Here is a 22,929-nt window from a genome sequence, read left to right as displayed (position 1 = left end):
ATCCTAATTAGACTTAAAAAATATTCCTGGCTCTGATGAGAGTCAAATAACGTACTCATGGCGTTGAGCACTAGAATTCTGACATCTGCTGTTCATTTCCAACTTTTTGCGCTAAATGAAACCCCTCTCAGTAGGTTAAAAACTAAAAGTATCCGAAAATATTGGATTAATTCCTTAAAAACAAGAATAAAAAGAAGAGGGAGAGGGGGAGAGAGAGAGAAGAAGAAGGGAAGGTCATGTCAACTGCAGCAGGCGAAATGGTGTGCTGTTGCCCCACCCATGACTCAAATACTACTACCAATGGATGAAACAAGACTTCTGTGATGTCGCTGCAAAAGGAATTATGGCTTCTGGTCTCCTCAATAAGTTCGCCAACATCTCTTCTTCTTCCTCTCTTGTATGTGCCTGTGTTTCCAAGCTTGCTGTTAGATATGCCCAGGAGTTGAAGGAAGGTAGTGCCAGGAGTTCTTTTTAGGCGTGCTTCACTCGTCCGCCAAGCCCCAGCTGCTGTCATTTTGTTAAAGGATGTAAATATCTCTGTTATATGCTTTGATTCGAGGAAAGGGGACAAAAAGAAAAAAAGAAAAAAAAAAACTTACGTATTCTCAAAGGAAAAGCACCTCTTCTCGGTAAAAAAAGAGCAGGTTGATATGAGGGGTGGTGCAATGGCTTCCCTTCGCTGCTGCTTTGCTCTTGTGATGGTTCTTCTATGTGGGAGCCAGCCAGCCGCCGCCGCCGCCGCGTCCCAGCTCCAGGATCGCCCCACCATGGTGGCTCTCCAGAGAGAGCTCATGGTGGTGGACTGGGACCCCAACAACCCAAGCTCCTACTGCTCCTGGTGCGGCGTCACCTGCGCCGGCCCGAACCAAACGGTGGAGGCGCTCGACCTCCCTCGCCACAACCTCCGAGGCAGCATCTCCTCCATCTCCGAGCTCTCGTCGTTGAAGCGGCTGGATCTTTCGGGCAATTCCTTTCATGGGTCCATTCCGTCTTCTTTTGGAAACTTAGCTATGCTCGAGTTCCTTGATCTGTCCATGAACAAGTTTGAGAGTTGGATTCCCTCTTCTTTAGGCCGCATCAGAAACCTCAAATCGTTAAATCTTTCGAACAACTTCCTCTGGGGTGAAATACCTGATGAGTTGAAGAAGCTAGAGAGGCTGCAGGAGCTCCAGATTTCTGGGAACAATCTTAGTGGCTCCATTAATTCCTGCTTGGGTTGGCAGACTGACTGATCTGAGGGTCTTTTCGGCTTATGAGAATAGTTTGGTTGGTGTGATTCCCGACAACCTGGGCTCGGTTTCTCAGCTGGAGGTGCTGAACCTCCACTCCAACCTGCTCGAAGGGGCGATACCTGAGAGCGTTTTCATGTCGGGGAAGCTGCAAGTTTTGGTGCTGACTGTGAACAGATTGAACGGCAGCCTTCCGGCGTCGGTCGGGAACTGTAAAGGCCTCTCGAGTCTTCGAATTGGAAATAACAGGCTTGTTGGAAGCATTCCTGCATCAATTGGCAACGTTAGCAGTCTCACATACTTCGAAGCGGACAGCAATCACCTCTCTGGAGAGATTGTTCCGGAGTTTGCGCAATGCTCCAACCTCACACTTCTGAATTTAGCCTCCAATGGCTTCACAGGGACCATACCTGAGAAGCTAGGAGAGCTGAAGAACCTCCAAGAGTTCATTGTCTCCGATAACGGTCTCACGGGCGAGCTCCCCAAGTCCATCCTCAGGTGCAGGAACCTCAGCAAGCTTGACCTGAGCTACAATCGATTCAAAGGAAGCCTGCCTGAGGACCTCTGCAACATGTCGAGGTTGCAGTTCCTACTTCTGGATCACAACTCTATTAGTGGGGAGATACCTCGGGGAATTGGCAACTGCGCAAGGCTGCTCGAGCTGCAGATGGGCAGAAACTACCTGACTGGTAACATCCCACCTGAGATTGGCAAGATCAAGAACTTGCAGATAGCTCTAAATCTTAGCTTCAATCATCTCAGGGGGCCGCTGCCTCAGGAGCTGGGAAGGCTCGACAAGCTGGTTTCCTTGGATGTCTCCAACAATCAACTGTCTGGAGACATTCCATCAGAACTCAAAGGCATGCTGAGTTTGATAGAAGTCAACTTCTCAGACAATCAACTCACTGGCCAAATACCAATCTTCGGTCCATTTCAGAAGAGCCCTCGTTCGAGTTTCTCGGGAAATAAGGACCTATGTGGCGATCCATTGGATTTTAATTGTGGGGATTATTTCAGTTCGGTTGATGGTTCCGACGACCACCGCAAGGTGTCCTACAAGATCATATTAGCAGTTGTTGGATCTGGTTTGAGTGTTTTCACTACGGTATCGGTAGTTGTCAGCTTGTTTATGCTGAGGGAGAAACTAGAGATGGATGGCAAGGATACCATGGTTGCAGGGGAAGTAGTTGTGACTCCTCCACACATAACTGCTGGGAATGTCTACTTCATCGAGAGCTTGAAGCAAGCCATTGATTTCGACGGTGCTGTCAAAGCAACCTTGAAGAATTCGAATAAAGTGAGCAATGGGACATTTAGTACCACCTATAAGGTAGCTATGCCATCAGGACTTGTTCTTTCAGTAAAGAAGTTGAAATCTGTCGATAGAACAGTTGTTCACCACCAGAATAAAATGATAAGAGAGCTTGAAAGGCTTGGAAATCTTTGCCATGCAAATCTGATGAGGCCCATCGGTTATGCGATCTACGAGGACGTTGCTCTTTTGCTTCACCACTACATGCCTAATGGAACACTGGCACAACTCCTTCGCAACAAGATCGGCACTGAACTCGAGCCCGATTGGCCGAGAAGGCTGTCCATTGCTATTGGAGTTGCCGAAGGATTAGCTTATCTTCACCACATTGCCATCATCCATTTGGATATATCATCTGGCAACATTTTTCTTGATGCCAATTTCAATGCTCTCATTGGGGAGATGGAGATATCCAAGCTCTTGGATCCATCAAAAGGACCTGCAAGCATCAGTGCAGTGGCTGGCTCCTTTGGTTATATTCCTCCCGGTAAACTTTCATTTCTTTCCATTCTCTCCATATACTGATGAGCCTAGAAAAGGTGCAGCACTAACTGACATTGTTGCTCATCATCAATCTCTTTTAACCAGAATATGCATACACAATGAGAGTTACAGTGCCAGGGAACGTCTACAGCTTTGGAGTCGTGTTACTTGAGATCGTAACGTCGCGATTGCCGGTCGATGAGGTCTTTGGAGAAGGGATGGATCTGGTGAAATGGGTCCATAATGCATCAGGAAGGGGTGAATTCCTGGAACAGATGATGGACGCAAGGCTAAGTACTGTCACATTTGCTTGGAGGAAACAAATGGTAGCAGTTTTGAAGGTTGCGATGCTCTGCACCGAGGATACACCGGCGAAGCGGCCTAAGATGAAGCAAGTAGTGGAGATGCTTCTTGAAGCGAAGGAAGATCAAATGTAGGATTTTTCGGGAACTCCCTCCAGTGCTTCATGTGAGATTTAGAATGTGATTGGTACAAAGGGCTCGAGCACTTCAGATTTGGAGCTTCTGCTATGATTTCATTGCTTATGGTTAGGCTTATAATGCAAGCTCCATCATGGTCGCCTTGAGCAACAGCAGCGGTTCATTGGAGTCTTTCCAGCTGCCACCCGGCCACCGTTTATAGGCTTGAGCGTTGGGTTGATGTGGATTTTGGATATTGGAGGTTGCTGCTTTTGAACCATTAGGTTGGTATGTTAATTAAGTCTAAGGCTGTAATCATCTTTATGTTAAAGCTTTTGCCAGTCATCTTAACTCAAAGACAATGGTTGTACATTACATGGGGCCCTACATGAATTTTTTTTTATGAGTGGGTCTCCCTGAACTAGAATTGGATACAGGTCCCGCATGAGAGCTTATTGTTATAGAGGAGAAACAAACCTAATGGATGGTGCTGAAAGTTCTTGTGATGGGCTCAATGGGCATGCAGGAAGGTGAGCTTGTGGGAAGTGGTCCAAAGGTCTTACAGAAGCTGTTTAGCACTGTAGGCACCAGTGCTTGAGAGCCTGAGAGGGCCATCACAAACAAATGGCCACTGTCATATCTTGTGGGGGGATGTCGACATACGTTCCCAGCCCATGGGGACTTGTGCCCATGTCCACAGGCCAAACCTCTGGCCATCATGGCATCTATTTTGAAAATAAACAACTTTTATTAATTTTTCAAATATATTAAAATAATATTAGTATGATATCCAATAATGATTTAAAGAGGACCGCGATCTAATGAGGCAAAACTATATGACAATGCGTGGTTCTAGATCCAAACCATCTTGTACAAGGATTGTCTAACTACATAGGACCTGTTCAGATTTTTTTCCCAAATTAAATTAAAATATTTATAAAATTTATTAATTGAAATACCATCCAAACCAAATTCTATATAAAAAAATAAATTTTTTTTCTTTCTACAGTCAGCGTAAAGACTAGAATCCAGGCTCCTAAAAAAATATAAAATAGACAGTCTAATAGGCTTGATTCTTATAAGATTTTAGTCTAACTGTGCAAAAATATTCAAACAGACTTTCGCACGGTTTAAGTACAAAACAGGTCTTTGGGCGACGTTTTTTCAATTAGACTACGCTTAGACGACGATTGTAATTTTAAAACCATGGTTGGAGCCAAATATTTATCTTATTTCAACATTAAAGATTGCATAAATAAATAAATAAATAAATAAGAATACGAATCGGCTGGCCAAGTGAAGCGGTTTTGGCCAGGTGCATTGGGAAAAGAAAGCAAACGGAAATAAGAAAGGTGGCCAAAAAGATGCATTGCCCACTCGCCATGAAACACGTCCGTTCTTTTCCCTCGCCGCACGCCACCCAAACCAAGCAAGCTAATTCCAACAGCAGCAGCTGCCGCCTGACCATCAGAGCAAACAATCCTCGATCTCATTCCCATCAAAGCAAGCATCCATCTCCACCTCCTCTTTTCTCTTCTCCGATCGATCCATTCTTTCATTCCTTGCAGCCCTCGCAATTTCTACACCGTTCCTTGCACCCCCCACCACCACCAGCTCATGTGTCACCCTGGTCTACCTTTGCTTCCCCATGGCTCCACCCTCGAGCGGCGGCGACGGCGGTCCCGTCTCCTTCCAGCCATCGATGAGGTGAGCCGGGCGGCGGCAGCGGCTCCTTCCTCGCCTGGCGATGGGCGGAAGCAGTGCATCTGCTCTCGGACTCGCCACCCGCGATCATTCCGGTGCAGGCACCATCACCGTGAGTTCAAGTGGGGTGGCGCTGGCGGTGGCGCAGACGGAGGAACCAAGCCAACCCGATCACCATCAGCCATGTGAGGACTGAGGACCGAACCGCAGTCAATTCTGGCTGCCTTCATGTATGTGATGAGACCTCGTCGTACGCTGATACGTTGCATGTTATGTTCCACATGGGAGGTGTTTTTTAACTCATTTTTTTGTGGCATCTTGCTTTTTTCTTAGCATCAAATCAAATAATAATAATAATAATGATGATAGTAACAATAACAACAATAATTTCGACATGCCTTCTGTTTAAAAGTGCAATCTTTCTCAAACTCATCCTAGAAGAGTTTAAGAATGGGACCTAGATTTGGTCGAAAGAATAGCCAAATGATCGTTTCTGGTGGACCAGGCTCAAAGATGAGAATGAAAGACAATGCGATCGATACTGCAACCACAACCCGGACAGCAGCAAGTAATGAGCAATTCACCGAGAGGTGCTGAAGTAACATTACTCGTATTCAGAAATATATGTCAATTTCCTAAAATCAACTTCCCCAGAGATGGCACTCATCTGTTACTGCAACAGTAGTATCAATCAAGGACGAGCTGCGTTGCAATTCTAGAAACTAACACTGGCATCTGCAGCTAAGAATAAACAATATGTGACTATACGTAATCAACATGTAAAGGTCAAACTCATTCCGAATGGCTTGACATGCAACAAAATTCAAGTCCATCGACTTTTTCATATGGTTGCTTGTACAATTGAAGTTGTAGCTTCTCCACCTCGGCACGAACATCTCTCTAAAATCTTGGAAACCGTCTTTCGTTGTCGGCACTCTTACTTCCATAAGGATTGCTTGCACTGAAACCATGGCGAGTACGTCTGATAAGAGGCAACATCATTTACCGTAAAAATCAAACTATAATCCCGACTTGAAAAATCTCGAGTACGTCTGATAAGAGGCAACATCATTTACCATGAAAAATATCGATAAAAAAACTGATTTTTATGCAACAGTCGAAGCTTCCTTGAAAACCCCTAATCCCCTGAAACCCAACGGCAAAGCAAAGAGAAAACCAACCATAGGGAAGATCCTTTGGACAGCGCGAGGTCTGACCTGCGTCATGCTGACGAATCCCATCTCCTTGATAGCTGTCATGGTGGGCTCGGAGAGCGGAAAACGGGAGAAGGGCTCGGAGGTCATGATACTGGAGCCCTTCTTCTCCCTCATCTTATGCTTCTTGGCAACCGGAGCCTTCTCCTCTTCGCCATCGCCATCATCTCCTTCTTCTTCTCAGCCGCCTCCGCCGTCATTCGATTCCTCCTCCGAGCTCTTCGCTCTCCGGTCCGCGTCCTCTCCGTGCACTTCCTCTTCTTCTACTTTGCCGTCGACGGGATTGACGTTGGAGTTCTCCTCTTCAGCTTGAGGGCGTGATTTGCTCTTCCTCTTGTTGGACTTGGACTTCTTCTCCTTCTCGGCATCCATGGCGGAAGGACACTTGGTTTGCAACGCAGGGATGAGCTGTTCCTGGAGGCTCGCTAGTCGCTAGCTCTGGCAATGCCCCACACGCGGGAACCCTAAATTTTTGAGGCTTTTAGTCGCTTTGGGCTTAGATATTGGGCCTTTGGGTAACGTTGGGTTTCATTTTTTGACTTGGTTTCGTCCGAGTTTGAGATTTGTTTGTGCCATAAAAGCTGGGCCTTATCCGGCCTGCCATGTCGGAATTCTGCGGATCAGCTGGTCCTCATGGGCCAATGAAGCAAGTAACGATGTAACGATGTAACCATGTAACGATGCAAGTATTGTTCCAAGTCTGAAGCTTTTAATAGCTAGTCTTTTGTTAAAGTCTAATGTGGTTCTAATGCGGTATATATATATTTTTTCTTTTTTAATACTTAATCGTGTGGTGGCGATGCTAAGGCCCTGTTTTTGTTTTCAAAAACCCAAGAAGAATATGAATAGACTGGACAATAATATTTATGATGAAATTGTATTGTTTTTAAAATGCTGGTAAAATTTTTAGAGATTTTCTGATGGAAAAAGTTTTTTTTTTTTAAATTCAAAGAGGAAAAAAAAAAGAGTAAGAAACAGCTGAAATTTTGTGCAGGTGCTCTCTTCAACATCAATCTTCTTGTAGTATTTCACTAAGTTACAAAAAAACAAAAACACAAAAATAAGAACAATATCAAATAGATCCTAAAATAATGCAATTTATATTTTTTGCTTGAAGATAGCTTTCTTTTTCATTTCCACTTCGGTAGTTCTTTTCATTTGACTATATATTTTACTGAGTTGTAGTTTTTTGAAAATAGCTGAAATTTCTGTTTGAACAATCTATATTTTGAACTTGATCCTAGCAAGATATAATTCGTTCTTGCATTGAGAAAGTGTCAAACTTTGTGTGGATTCTACTATCCTTTCTGTTATTTATTTATCCAAGGATGAGCCAATCAGCTTGCGTTCATACATATGACAGGCAAGATTTCTGAAAACTATACTCCTGCTCTCCTGTCTCAGTTTTCATGTGATCATCTTAAGATAAGGACGACTATCTTCTATATGGGCATGTGATACTCCGCACCAAAGGATCTTCCCATTCAGAGGTGAGATTAGCGAGATCCGTGAGCTTTAATGGTCATTTATGTCTTCCCATCAAGTACCAAACAACCATTGCATTGAATCCATTCCATGTACTACGAATTCAATGAATAAGACTTTGTTATACTCATAAAGAATAGTCTCAAGTTCAATTATGCAGCAGGAGCCACACTGGCCTCCACAATGTTGTCCATGACTATGAGCAAAGTAAGGCCCTGTTTGGGGAGCTTTTGGAGGGCCAGAAAGCACTTTCTGGCCCTCCAAAAGTACTTTTAAATAAAAAACTGTGTTTGGTAAATTTTTCAAAAAGCTGTTTCAGTTTTTGCGGGAAGCTGAAAACAGCTTTTGGAAGGAAGCTCTAATTTGGAGCTTTTGGGAGGAAGCTGTTTCAGCTTTTTCGGAAAGCTGTATTTTTGACAAAAATGCCCATATTAAAATAACATAATTACATAGTTTGTCTCTTTATAAACTTAAAAATCTGCTGGAGCCAAGAACCCTAGCCGTCAGACTCCCTTCCATAAGAAAAGGTATTTTTCTTTTCAATTTTTGTATGCATCTCTTAAACCACATTTTAGAAGAAAAAAATTTTAATCCTTTTTCATACCTTCCAAAATCAATCTATTGTTTTTTTTTTATCATCAACCTCGCGGCCCACGTTGAGGTCCTCCTCGAGCATGGACCACAAAGAAGAGCCCCTGGACCGCGAAAAATTATTTTATGAAAAATTATGAAAAATTATTTTATACTAATAATTATAATATTTTATACCTTTATTTTTGTGTTATACTATAAATATAATATCATATTATATTATATCATAATATAATAATATGTTATGTTAAATAATTTAATATTATGTTATATTATGAAAAATTAATTTATATTAATAATTATAATATTTTATACCTTTATTTTTGTATTATACTATAAATATAATATCATATTATATTATATCATAATACATTAATATGTTATGTTAAATAATTTAATATTATGTTATATTATGGAAAATTAATTTATACTAATAATTATAATATTTTATAACTTTATTATTGTATTATACTATAAATATTATATTATATTACATTACATTATAATACATTAATATGTTATTTTAAATAATTTAATATTATGTTATATTATGAAAAATTAATTTATAATAATAATTATAATATTTTATACCTTTATTATTGTATTATACTATAAAAATTGTAATATATTACATTACATTATAATACATTAATATGTTATTTTAAATAATTTAATATTATGTTATATTATGAGAAATTAATTTATACCAATAATTATAATATTATATACTTTTATTATTGTATTATACTATAAATATAATATATATTACATTATATCATAATACATTAATATGTTATGTTAAATAATTTAATATTATGTTATATTACCAAATATTAATTTACTCTAATAATTATATTACTATTATGCTATATCAACATAATATTATTTTATATTACAATAATATTATACTATATAGTATATTTATGTATTAATTTATGTTATGTTTTATTATGTTCTGTTGTATAATACTATGCAATGTCCTTTATGGTAATTTTGTCATACAAAAGTATTTTCTCAGTTTGTTTACCAAACACAAAACAAAGTACCACAGCACTTTACGAATGTAGTTACCAAACAGCAAACAGCTTTTATAACAGCTCTACTTCAGACAGCTCTACTTCCAACAGCTCTACTTCTAACAGCTCTACTGCCAACAGCTCCCCCAAACAGGGCCTAAGGCTTGACCTGCTCCATAGATTGTCTTAGTTCAAGTGTTAAAAAAAAAAAAAAATTGCTAAGATAAATGATTCATACAATTTAGTACAAAAATATCTAAAAGATCAGAAAACAACACATCCCAAAACGTTCTAGGTAGCTCCCCTTTTTGACTCACAGGGCATCTTTGGAGTGATTGGCTGCATATGACCATATGAGGCCACCCAATCTACGGTCTTCCTGTAAATTATTGACACCGTAATTTGTTTGTAAAGAATGGACCCATGGACTTTCAAGTTTAACATTTTAGCCAGGTCTTTCTTTTTTTAAGAAAAAAATAGAAATAAAAAGAGTTTAACATGAACTCCCACATGTGGAGAGAAGCCCAAAGTCTTGACAAGGTGTGCACTCCCATATTTGTGACATTAAAAAGAGTATTATGAACCTTAAAATCGGCCAAACAGAGGCCGATCCTTCTCTATTAGTCAAAAGCTATGTATCCAACGCTTTAAAAAACCACAAAAAAAAGATTTTAAGAAGTTGTTTTAATGAAATATCTCGATTGCCGACTAAGTCGTCCAAGTTGACCGGCTTTGGATTTCTCGCCCTCAAGCCTAAATTTAATTGGGCATAGTTTCCATAATCACGACGCAGCCTGTACTAATATAAGCTTCAGCATGTCCTGGATATCTCATCCACAGACATGACACCTAAAATACTAAAATATTAGCCAATGAGTGACAAAAATAAAGTTAATTGTTGTTTTGTGTATTTGTAAATTTCTATGGTTATGAAGTCAATAATAAGGTGACAAAAAGTATCATGAGCATCTAGAATTTCTTGTTGACGTATTATATTATATCGATCGATATCTTGAAATATATTAGTTAGCATTGACCCAAAGAATTGTCCTTTAGAAGGAAAAAAAAAAAAAAAAAAAGGAAGAGAGGGGAAGGATCCAGCTGTTTTATTAATATGGACAAGTTTGGTACCTTGGGCACAACTCTTTGGCTTTCATCTTGGCCGATGAAGTAGCAATATTTTAAACTTTCGTATTTTTATATTTTCATTTTTTTTGATTGATAAGTGATAAAATATTATCTCTTATTATTGATTTACATAAGTTAACATACTAAGCTTATTGGATGGTGTCACACTAATTAATATGATGGCTAGGATTTTTGTAGTCTCTTGTATGGTCTAAAATTGTCCCTAAAGTTTGAAATATATATATAAATTATCTCATTTATGTGTATTTCAATATCTCCATAGATTAAATACAGAACAACGGATTTGCTAATCATGTTAGAACTTAAAAATTCTCTAGCATACCATCTCCATAGGTATTACAAACTAAGTATGGCTTTAACTCGATTGTTAATGGTTCTCCAAAGTAAACGAGATTAGAATTTGGGGCTCAAAAACCAATTAATGTTGCAATAACAGACAAAATTTACCAAAAAAAAGTTATGTTAGTGATGCGTAATTTTTAAATTACTATGGTGGGTGAAAATTTGTATCATATTAGATACAAGCAGGGAGCCAACTAGCCCACACATGGATACTATTGAGCAAAGAAAGCTATAGGCCGGCCAACCTCTTGCGGTAAAGAGAATAGAAAACTTCTCACAAAGATTTCTTATGGGACATTAAAATGAAAATATATTTTGAAAATACATAAAAATCATGAGAGAGATGGAAAATGGAGCTAAAATACGAACAATCATATTTATGAAGTATAGAATGTCCCATCATTATTGTATCACCTGATATATTGGTATCTTAGTTGTCTACATATTTCAGTGATGTTAAAAATTCTCCAATCGATCATCTTTTCAGCCATAAAAATTGCTGGCGTCTAATATATGTGATGCATATTCTTTCAATAGAAGATAGGAGAGAGAGGGAAGAAGTGATTAGAGTATTCCTTTGGAGTTTTTAGAGCACCAATCCTAAAAGCATGCACCTTCACATATTGGTGTAAAATCAGGGCATCTCTATAATCCTTTGAAATTACACATATTTATAAAGAGGCTAATAGCACTGCAGATTGGATCTATTCTATGTATATCACGGACAAATATTTTTTCAAAAATTTTCAATATTTTATTTTCTGATTCTATGGTTGCATTTTTTCTATATTGGGGAAGCATCGAGACATGTTACACATGGCTGGCTGCTATTGGCCCAATCTACCGCCGAGCTGGCAAGCCATGCCTATCCAATAATTTCTTGTAGAATTAGATCCCCAATGGGAGCAAAAGGTCAGCTACTAGAGCTCAAAATCCTTCACCTCTATCCATAAGGACACTGTGGCCGGTTGCTGCATGGGCCTTCTTTCCACGTGCCTGCCCGTCTGCATCAGCTAGGGACCCCAAACTACGTCTGTTTCCGTCCCTTTGGATTTCTATACTAGGTTTTGTTCTCTTTCTACATGTAGGACAGACCTGCACTCGTTGCACCAGCGCCGGGTGAGACATGGGTGCACGTGCCTTTTTTTTTCCGGAGGCCAATGACTAGCTGCTTGCTTTGCCTCGCTGTCAGTCCTTCCTTCTCCCCTTTTTTTTCTTTTCTTTCTCTTTATTATTATTTTTTTTTGGTACAACGCTATTCATCACTCATGTCAGGCGTAAGAGCAGCCAGCTAAATTAGAAGAAAAAAAGATAACCCAAAGCATGAGGCACCAGTACATGATTAGCCCAGATGAAGCCTCTAGCATGGTGGGCTGCGAATGAAGCTACCCAGTCAGCCGTGCTATTCGCTTTCCTACAAACATGTGTAGCCTCATAGAGACCACACTCAATAAAGAGATAAAGTCCGCCCCCAATATCCCACCTCGCATAGGTGACTAACTCCCTTCGATGCTGTTCTGATCTCGGCACCAAAAACCAAAGTGTCAAATATTCTTCGACCTCCAACCACGATCACCCTAGCTCCCTGGTCTCTAATGCCTTGGTGTCATCCTTTCCTCCTCTCTTCCACCCAGCCAGCCCCTATGGAATGTAACAAAGCAACAAGATCCCATATTTAAGCCACCTTGCTCCGTACATATCTTAAACCAATGAACCTTGTGATTCCACCAGCTGGATGCATGTGAGGAAGTTCGGCAAAGCCAGACTCTTCTTCTTCTGTGCATGATTAATTTCCTTGTTGCTGGTGCTTTATTGTTTTCATTTCCCTCACAAACTTTCTTTGTTTTCTAGATGGTGCTCGAACAAACCACCTTGGTAAAATAAGGTGGCTGCTGGTTTATATATAACCCAGTGTTTCGTACAACTTGAGTTCTTGATGAATTTTAGTGGGAAAAAGGAAAAAAATGAAGAATGGAGGGAGACATTTTTTTCATTCAAAATGATCAGGCTTGGTAATTTGAAAGATGTCAATAACTCTTAGCGTAGTTGCTTGGTAACTTATCCCTAAGGACTTTTATTGCTTCCTTCTGTCATTTGTCTCGTTATCCTAATGTTCTGCAATTAAGATTGCAGAGGATTTGCAATAAAAGAAAAACATACTAATTTGCTTCAACTCCAAATATTGCTCCTTTTTGTCATATATCTTGTTATAACTAATTTTCTGCAATTAAGATTGCAGAAGATTTGCAATAAAAAAAAAATATGGTCAGCATATAACATTTTCTCCTATTGGGAGACCCTATTATATGTCGCCCAAAATTTCTTTTGCTGCTCAAAATTCAACTTGATGAGGGGACGAGATGATGGTTGAGGTTGCTTTTCTTGGTTGGGTTGGAGAAGCGTTGTACGGTGTTGGAGCTAATATGCAATCGTAGAAAACGATCAGGGTTCGCCAAAATGTATCCAGTTGGAGCTCCTCCGATGCTTAAGTCGGGCAGAGTCTCATGATAGATGAAAGACAGATAGAAGTATGGAAATATAGTGTTAAGGTTTCTCATCATACCTAGGGAGTTTCCATGCCTCATATTTATAGAGAAGAGGGTGAGAATTTGCATGGTTAGGATCATGTGATTTGTTGACAAGCAATTAAGCTCTTTTTTTATTTGCTGATTGGGGTAGTTATAATATCCCTTTACAGGGCGTTGTGATTGGGCGCTCTCCTTATTTGCTGATCAGGACAATTATGATATTCCTTTTTGTACATGTTGAGATCGTGCAGAGCCGTAACGAAGCACACTGATTGTTTGGAGATTTGACTGGTCGTTAATTTTGTTTAGTAGCTTTCATTTTTTTTTTAAAAAAAATATTAATATGCTTCAACTATTTTACCTTTATTTCAGAGTTGGGAGCTGAGATTCAAAAGAGCAGGAGACGGAATCGAGAGGTAGGAGGCGAGAGGTCCGGACCAAGCGCCCAACCCCCACCATTTAAATACTATATAAATGAGTTATTTAATTTTTCGATATGACTCGATAATTAAACAAGTTAAACATATTAAGTGGCTAAAATTTAAATCCAACCTAAATATTAAATAGATTAATCGGATCAACCCGTGTTTACAATCCGTATCCTTTTAAGCCAAACACATATATGTATATGGCAAATCGAACACAGATGGGATCATATTTTACTAATCCTAAAATTAATGTAATACTGTAGACACATGCACCAGTACTGGTGGTGCCATGTGATGAACGGTGGCGTGCATCCCATGCGTAGTGGCGTTATGTGTGCAGGTCCAACCTAGTCTTCGGTTTTTGGCAGCCTGGAATGGTTAATTCCTAGAATTATCGAAGTTCGATAAAGAACTATACCTCCAAACCAATTGCTCGTCATTCTCAGCTGTTGATTCCTCCCTTTAGGCAACCTTAGTTTGATGCACGTATGTAGGACCCAACATTCGCTGTCCAGTACTATCCGCATGGAGAGCCAACCATTGGGCAACGGGGACCATAAAGGAGGACGTTATCACCATTTAATATCTTGGACGGACCTGGGCTAGAAGCCATTTTATGTGTCACCGCGGGCACCATCACATGAAAACATCATGTATTGGGCACAAATCACGATGCTCGGTTACCGGGCTAATTAATTAACAAGCTTGCGCTTGTGTTATTCTAATTCGTGTAAAACAGATAAAGGGCATGGGGTCAAAACTATCATGTAGTCAAAGAAAGATTCATTAGATGGTGTGTCCGCTGGGATCTGCCTGGATGCATGTGTTTGGTTCATATTACCATCTTCTCAAAAATTATTCGTCATCCTTCTCTTACCGTCTTAGAGATATATCCAACTACTCCAAGAGCTCAGCTCTTGGAGTGCATAATGAGCTTTCATTATGCACTAAAATCCTTTTTAAAGCCTTGCAATGATGAAAGAAATAGCTACAGCGTCGTCATAAAGAGGGCTCAACACCCTTTTGGTCTTCATCAGAAAAAGAGATGACTTTCACAGTGCACGGATGCTTTGAGGAAGCTCCTTCTTCCGAGCTCGATGCTTCAGGCATCTCTACTCGCCTGCCTTCTAATGATATTGTTGATGCCCGCAAGAGATCAGTTGTCGTCCCGCTCCTCACGCGGCATTGGGTTTTGTTCCTCAGGCTCTTTCCTGTAGGCATGATCACGGACAAAACAACTCAACTGACCTCGGCGGATAAATGCCTCGATCTCATCACGAAGCTTGTAGCAATCCTCCGTGTCATGGCCGCGATCTCGGTGGAAGTGGCAGTACTTTTTCGAGTGCTTCTGCGACTCTGTCGGTCGCATCCTCAATAGAGGTCGGAGGTAGCCCTGACCCTCAATCTCCATGAGGATATCTGCTCGGGTGGATGTGAGGGGAGTGTATGCCTGAAACTTTTGGAGTGGAGACCTCGAATGAGCTAGGCTCTTGGGCCAAGGAGGCTCTTTCTCATGCCAGGGGGATATGCTGCTTGGTTGGGAGCGCTCCTCGTGGCGCGTCTTCTGCATCTTGGCAGATCTTTCGGCTGTCTTCCGCCGAGAGGCCATGGCTTCCTCAACCTTGGCATACTTGCGAGCTCGGGCCAACATTTCAACAAAGTCGGTGAGGAGGCTCTTCTCGATGGAGAAGAGAAATGTGTAGGACCGAGCTCTAGTCTTTAATGCCGATATGGCGATTGACTAGTCGAGATCGCGAACCTCCCATGTGGCCGAGGTAAAGCGATTGATGTAGTCTTTAAGGATTCTCCCTCCTTCTGCTTGATGGCGAAGGAGTCTGAGGTCCGACGCTGATGTCGGCTAGCGGCAAAATGGGTTGCGAGCTGCCTGCCCAGCTGTTCAAATGAGAGAATCGAGCTGGGCTTTAGTCCGGAGAACCAAAGACGAGCTGCCTTGCGGAGAGTTGCTGGGAAGGCTTTGCAGAGAAGAGCGTCTGTGGCTCCTTGGAGTGTCATAAGGGCCTTGTAGCTCTCCTTGAACGGCCGCAGTGAGTGCTTGGACTTGTTGAACTACTCTGGTTGAACTTGGCGGACTGGATCCGCCGGAGGCCTTGGTGATGGGTTCTGGATTGAGTGTCGAGGACTTGGTATGCGATGCCGGAAGGCGTTAGAGGCTCCCTTACTCCTTAGCTTCATGGCCACGACTCGGGCCCTTCCTCTAACGCCAACTGTTGCTGAAAATTGGACCCGGGGGCGACCACTGGCTGAGAAGGAGGAGCTCCGGCAAGAGTGGCGGGTGGCGGTACGTCGGCGGGTTGCGTCCTCCGGAGGACCTGCAAGAAGCCGGTAGCCGGGGTTTCCGGCGCCGGCCCTCCGATGGTTAAGTCGGAGGGGGCTTTTGTGGAGAAAGAGAGATTTTTGCATGTAGAGATTAGAGTTCGAGCCCCCTTTCTGAAGGAGGTTCCCCCTTTTATAGGAGGAGTACCGGGTTACCTGTGATTCGACTGGGCGAATTAAATGAGTTACCGTCATGATTAAGCATGATCCTGTAAATTAATGCGCTGCCGTGGAGGGCTAGACTGGAGCCATTGAGTTATTGTGGGTGACCGGGCGTAGTTAAGTGAGTCAACTGATTGCCGTGGGGGGGCCTGAGATTTTGAGTAGGCCGGAGATCCATGGAGACCACGCGCATTAATTGTTGGGTAAACCGGAGATCAGTGGAGGCCACGCACATTAATTGTTGAGTAAGCCGGAGGTCTGTGGAGGACATGCGAATTAATTGCTGATAGTCGTTCAGGGCATGGGCCCTAGTCATGTCGCAGCATGGCTGACGAGCGAAGCATGGTGCGGTGAGGTTGCCGCAGGGTGTGGCCGCAACGTCTGAACGACAAGGTCGACCTCCTGAGGTCGGCTCAGCATTTTGAGGTCGGAGATGTCGAGGTTGGGTGCCTCGGGGTCGGGTGCCTTGAGGTCGGGCGCCTCGGGGTCGGGCACCTCCAGGTTGGGCGCCTCCAATCGCGTGCCGATGATGCGTTCACATGTTTCGGGGTAATCCGTTTTTCCCCCAACACTAACTACTCCAAGAGAGCAGTACGAGTCATCTTCTCAGAAGTTATTACTCATCCCTCTTCTCACCTACTTATAGATATTTAACAGATAAACACATCCTAAAGCGAATGATTCCTCTGGGTTTTAATACGCCGAAAAAATCAAAAAACAACGCCCCCTCTCCAATTCATGGAGCCATTGATTGGCCACATACAAGACCACACAGTCTGCAGCTCAGTTAGTCTTTTTTAAACGTATTTGGCTTGGAACGTCACGCTGCCACTAACCACGACCTAAATGTCTCAAAATAAAGGGCGACACCCACCACATTGTCGGTGCCTCTCTGGATCTAGCCGATCATTGTAGTCTAATTAGAGTTTCTTGCTAATATCCAAAATCATTCTTTATGGGCATGGATGGTTTGATGTCACTGTAGAATACTATACAATGCCTGATGTCTATCATCAAGTGAGAGAGATGGACGATTATGAATAGTCATTCATTTTTTACGATGATAATAGTATTTTATGGGGCAAACTATGCACGATAACTTGGCCAATTAGTACGTGTGTGCTTGTATATTTGGTTCTCTGTCGCCCCTCCATCGAGACAGGTGTCCGCAATCACATATGGTAACGCATTCATTTCCTTCTACTTCGAGTGGTGGGTCACATTCATTCTAGTGGACTGAATCTTTTCCGAAGGCCAAGCAAAATTGTTATGGAATGCAAGAGAAGTCCCAAAAATGATCCGCACCATAATTTCCGTAAAAATAAATTAAAATTATATGTTACATATATTTAAAACATAGGCATTATATCATGAAAACAATACAATTATCTTGCATTTACATAATTCATTTTTTTTAAAAAATAAATATCTGCGCAGGATTATAAGTAATTTTTTACTAATATTATCATGGATTAGTAGCATCATTATTTTTCCATTGTTAAATATGGTTCCATGTTGTATTAACGACAGGGACGGTTTTGTTGCGGTCGGTGTAACGGGATCAGGGGGTTATTCGAACTTGTGGGCATCCTCAGGCCCCTTGCAGAACGGCCTGGGAGCGTGGCTGTGAGACACCAAACAGCGGATCAGGGAGTGATTCGAATTTGTAGGCATCTCGGTGTAACGGGAGCAGGGAGTGATTCGAATTTGTAGACATCCTCAGCCCTCAGGGCCCCTTGCAGGACGGCCTGGGAGCGTGGCTGTGAGGCACCAAACAGCAGATGCCCTTGCACTTTCCAGCGCAGATGGGCCCGACACGGCGGAGGAGCGGGGGGATTGGTGCTGACGTGGCAGACTGCGGATTGGTGCTCGACGGAGCCTCGCAGGAATAAACAGGCTGGCTTCAGGCGGTGCTCTTCTCCCCATCCCTTCTCCTCTCTCTCTCTCTCTCCAGTTGCGTTCGAACCCTCTCTCTTCTCTCTCTATAAATAGAAAGCCTGGCTGGGTTTAAATCTTCACCTTTCCTCTGATATTTTTATTTTCTTGCCCTCTTACATTCCATCGTCCCGTCTTGCACGCGATAAAAATCGTAAGGCCTCGTCTTCGCCCATTCGCTCACCGATCTGATCTTTTTAAGACCGTTATCTCTTCTCAAGTCTCCTAGTTCTTGATCTTTCTGTTTTTTTTTATAAAGAAAAGCTTTGTCTACTATTATTTCGTCGTTTTTTTTGCGGATTTTTTCGATTTAGGCGGAATGCGGTATGCGTCGTAGTTTTCTTTTTTGAAAGAATCGAGAGAATGTAATATTCGTGAATTTTGTTGATTTTTTTGTTTCTTCTTTCATTTTTTTCTTTTTTTAAATTAAAATCCTAGTATATGGTTGGCTTGGGTTTGATGTCTGGCTGTTTATCTTTTGTTTCGTCTTCCTTTTTCCTCCTATTTGCTTTTTCTTGCGAAAATATGGGTTTGGTTTTTAGATCTGGGTATTCATTTTTTTTCCATGTCCCTTTTTTCGTTCGATTTTGTCTTTTTAGCGAAACTCTAAAAATATTTTCCTCTATGTTCAACATCATCTACTTTTCTTTTTCAAATGCAGTTGCTTTTTGATGTGACTATTTTTTGCCCTTTCTCATTATTTTTTTTTTAATCTCCTCGCTTTCTCTCGTTATAGAGAAGAAAATAAAAAAAAATCAAGAATAATTTCTGTCACTTGGATTCATTGCTAGCATCTTATATTGTTCTTTATGCGGTTTCTCTGCTTTTTTCCTTTTTCCTTTATTCTTCTTGTATCTTTTTTTTTGTTTCAACTTTGGAAAAGTGGATGAACTTTAATTAAGTTTTTTTTTAAAAAAAAAATTGATCTGGTGCTTATAATTTTTTTTTAGTGTTTCTGGGATCCAGTGATGTCGAAGTCAGGAGCTCTGGATCTTGCTTTTGGTGTGGGAGGAAGGATCGACAAGAAGGAAGTTAAATCGGCAGTGGAGCAGTATGTTTCTCGCCTTGCCCTCTGTTTTTCTTCCATTATATTTCAATAGTGCTTGACATAGATAGTTATGAGTATGATTGATCCATGTGATAATGCCATGGACTTTTCTTGATAGAAACATGTGCTTCAATCACCAAATTATTCCGTCTCGCATTATCTTGTTATGGAATGAATCATTTTTATCTTATCGTTATGAGCATATTGTACCACATAAGTTTTGACAACGGATCACATTTATCTACTGCGTTGAAGGAAAAAGGAAAAAGATGTATAATGGTAACGCAATAAAAGATGGAAAGTGGAGATGATTTTTATTTGATGAAACAATACAAAGATTTTGAAGATTGTCAGATGCATCGAGATTTAAAGCTTCAATATTTCCTAGTTTAAACATAAGAAAAAGCTCTGCTGATCTTTGCTAACAATGGTTTGAAAGATTTAAACGTTTGTCAGCAGCTGCAACATTCAGATTTCAGGGTAAATGATGACTATTGATGGGAGGATATCTTTCAAAAGTTCTGTTTTTTCATTTGGATCATTGCCTTTTATCACTTGATTGAGTACTAAAACGCAGCCTGCTGCTGCAAAAAGTTCTTATTCTACTTAATAAATTAATATTGTGTCCAAGTAATGATCTAGTGAAGTTTCTGGGGTTTTCCCCATTTTTCCAATAGATCCTTCCAGATGAATTTTGCAAGGATTCAGTTAAATTTTCCTTATGTCGTGCAGATCACCCTCTTTTTTATGTGGTCTATTGCACAATAATTAACCTTTCTTTTAATTATTCGCAAGGATTAATGCAGCTTTTGTGAATAATAGTTTGTGATAATGACCCTTGCTATTTGGCCTATAACATGTGTCCATGCAGAATCTTCCAGTTAGTGCTTCCTCTTTGCTCCACCTTTTGACGTTCCAGAGACTTCTTATGAAGCATCTGGCCTAAATTTTCTTTCTTTTAGGCTTATCAGACAATAATGTAGTTTGACAAGTGAAACAATAATCACATTCTACATGCCCTTCCAATCTGCTAGTGGTGTCTTTGCATTCCTCAACTTTACAAGCTTGAATCTTTGCTGTCCATATAATTTAACAAAATAACCTTGTGGCTGCCGTTACTGATTTGACAATCCACAAACAAAATGATGTGAACAAAAGATGGATTATTGAAGTTTCTTCCTGGAGTTTACAACATTTTGTTCACTATGTAGGTCTTTCTGACCACAATTATCTGTAAACTGGTATTTTTCTTTAATTGTGTATAATTTTTCTTTTCCTAGGTATGAGAACTATCATGTCTATTTTGGAGGGGATGAAGGAAACAAGAAAAGCCAACTACAGTGACATGGTAAGACAACTTATTTATTTATTTCTTGTTTAATTGTTGGATTTAACTCCAATACAAAGCTATGTTCATTTTATCATTTATATAAAACCGTTGCTAGCATTAAAAATATGATCCCATGGTTTAGAGTGTTATTTATGGTAATGAATGGCTTTTGTTAGTAGAATGACAGTATCGATCATAGGAATGTAGACTTGCTGGCCTAAGTTGTGTAGGTGGGTAGTTCTGGGAAGAGATGGGTTAAAATGGGCAAAGTAGATTACTTTAAGGGTATTTGGGCTTATAGGATCAAAGATTGAAAGAAGGATGTAGAAGACTATGTTTGTCAAGTGGAAGGGTACTTATGCAAGACATAAGATCTGACGCCGTAGAGGAACAGAGATCTGATATGCCGATCTGATGCAGGAAATAAAAGTTTGAAGAAAAATTGACATGGAAAGCTGGTTCCCAAAGTTAATTCTAAGATTCTTGTGACTAGAGGAATTCAAGGCAACTAGTTTTATGGCTCATGTGCACAAAATAAGACAAATCTGAAACCATCTATATGACAGTAATTTATAAAACGAAGAACAAAAGACAGAACAAGAATTAGGAAAAACATGTGTTAAATTTGTGATCTTATCGCTATGGCCTGTTTTCTCAAAAAAAGTTAAATATCTGAAGGAATTGAGCCTTGCCTGGTTCATAAAATGATGCTGAAAATCGGTTTTACTAGGATAGGAGAAAGTTACTAAATTGTGCAGTTTTATGTGAATTTTTCTAGGACTCCGTAGATAAGAAATAAACTATGGCCACCTTGAATTTGCTGCCAATGTATGGACATATTGTATGCATATTTTTATATACTGGAAAAAGATAAATCCAAGAGTCCTGAACCAACCACAACTCTTCAAAAGTCACATTAAAGTAGGAATATGTTATCAGCTATTCCACTTCAAATATAACTCCTACCTTGTCAGAGATTGTTTATGGTTGTTTATGCAGGAAAAATTTGTTAACCATCCCCAAAAATTTTCCCTGCTCAAAAAAGTTTGAAAGCACACAAAAAAAACTAAAATAAAACCTAAGAACTTTTTCTACATAAGACATCTTGATGAATGATTATTGTGTTTCATGTTTTGAAGCCCAATTTGGCGAGCCTAGGTCACTAAAGTACTCTAGTAATTGGAGTTTAAATATTCTGACTTGTATTTTCTACGTGGATTTGAAATTACTGTCATGTGTTCATGAATGGACGTATGCACTAGCAAGCTCTCTGTGTTATTGTAATGTCTAATGTATTCTGCAACATTCTAAGAATGCCAGCCCATTTTGCATCCAATCTAATTTAGGTCCTCTCATTTGGATGAATCAATAATGTTGTATTTTGCTATGATGTCAGGTTAGTTATTTTTCAGCATTGTTTTGACTGCCTAAATTACTAATATCTTTTGTGCAACCCAAGGCTGATGATTGAACCATCAAAATTTGTCTAATGAAACAGAATTATTGCTTTCATAATGTCTGTTTTCTTTTCATACTGTTCCTTTATCTGATTTTTTTTACAATTTTTTGTTTAAAACTTTGCAAGTGCACACATTTAGGCAAGTTCTTTCTGTAAATATGGGGCCGAGTACACTGAACCAGTTGATTTCGAGCTGTGGAACTGGCTTGTGCCATTAACAAGCCTCATATTATTTTTTAATCTGGAGCATACTATCTAGGGACAATATTGGTATAAATCTGCTTTACCTTGTTGATGCAGTGTGCTACTTTTTGCAATGTCATGAACTAAATATTTGCCACCTGTTCTCTTCTGAATGCTGCTCCTTTGCTTTTCTATTTGTGAGGTTTTGGTTTTTACTGGTGTTAATGCATGTTATCGCAAAAAAAGTTAAATATCTGAAGAATTTGAGCCTTGCTTGGTTCATAAAGTGATGTTGAAAATCGGTTTACTAGGATGAAGTTTCTAAATTGTGCAGTTTTATGTGACCTTTTCTAGACTCCATAGATAAGAAATAAACTATAGCCACCTTGAATTTGCTGCCATGTATGGTTGTATGTATATTATTATTATATTAGTAAAAGGGCCATACACATGAAGCTTGTGACGTTGAATAAAAAACATGGTTGGATTGGAGATGTTTAGATATATCAATCTAACATACTCCACCCATCTTCTCCATAGAGTGTAGATTTTCAAGAAAAGTGAAAAATATTTTCTAA

The 22,929-nt window shown here is 40.2% G+C and overlaps 1 long non-coding RNA gene and 1 pseudogene across 1 annotated transcript; both read left to right on the top strand.

Annotated features, from left to right (window-relative positions):
• The first annotated feature begins 698 nt into the window (after window positions 1-698).
• Window positions 699-3,788, top strand: LOC103717675 (annotated as a pseudogene).
• Window positions 3,789-18,305: 14,517 nt separating this feature from the next.
• On the top strand, window positions 18,306-20,754 carry LOC120108249. The gene is made up of 3 exons (XR_005509691.1): window positions 18,306-18,485; window positions 19,282-19,382; window positions 20,660-20,754. It is a non-coding gene; the product is annotated as an uncharacterized LOC120108249 (long non-coding RNA).
• The last annotated feature ends 2,175 nt before the right edge of the window (window positions 20,755-22,929 follow it).

The sequence above is a fragment of the Phoenix dactylifera genome, unplaced genomic scaffold (genome assembly GCF_009389715.1).
Source record: "Phoenix dactylifera cultivar Barhee BC4 unplaced genomic scaffold, palm_55x_up_171113_PBpolish2nd_filt_p 001238F, whole genome shotgun sequence".
Classification (NCBI taxonomy): Eukaryota; Viridiplantae; Streptophyta; class Magnoliopsida; order Arecales; family Arecaceae; genus Phoenix; species Phoenix dactylifera.
This window is presented reverse-complemented; position numbering and strand designations above follow the sequence as displayed.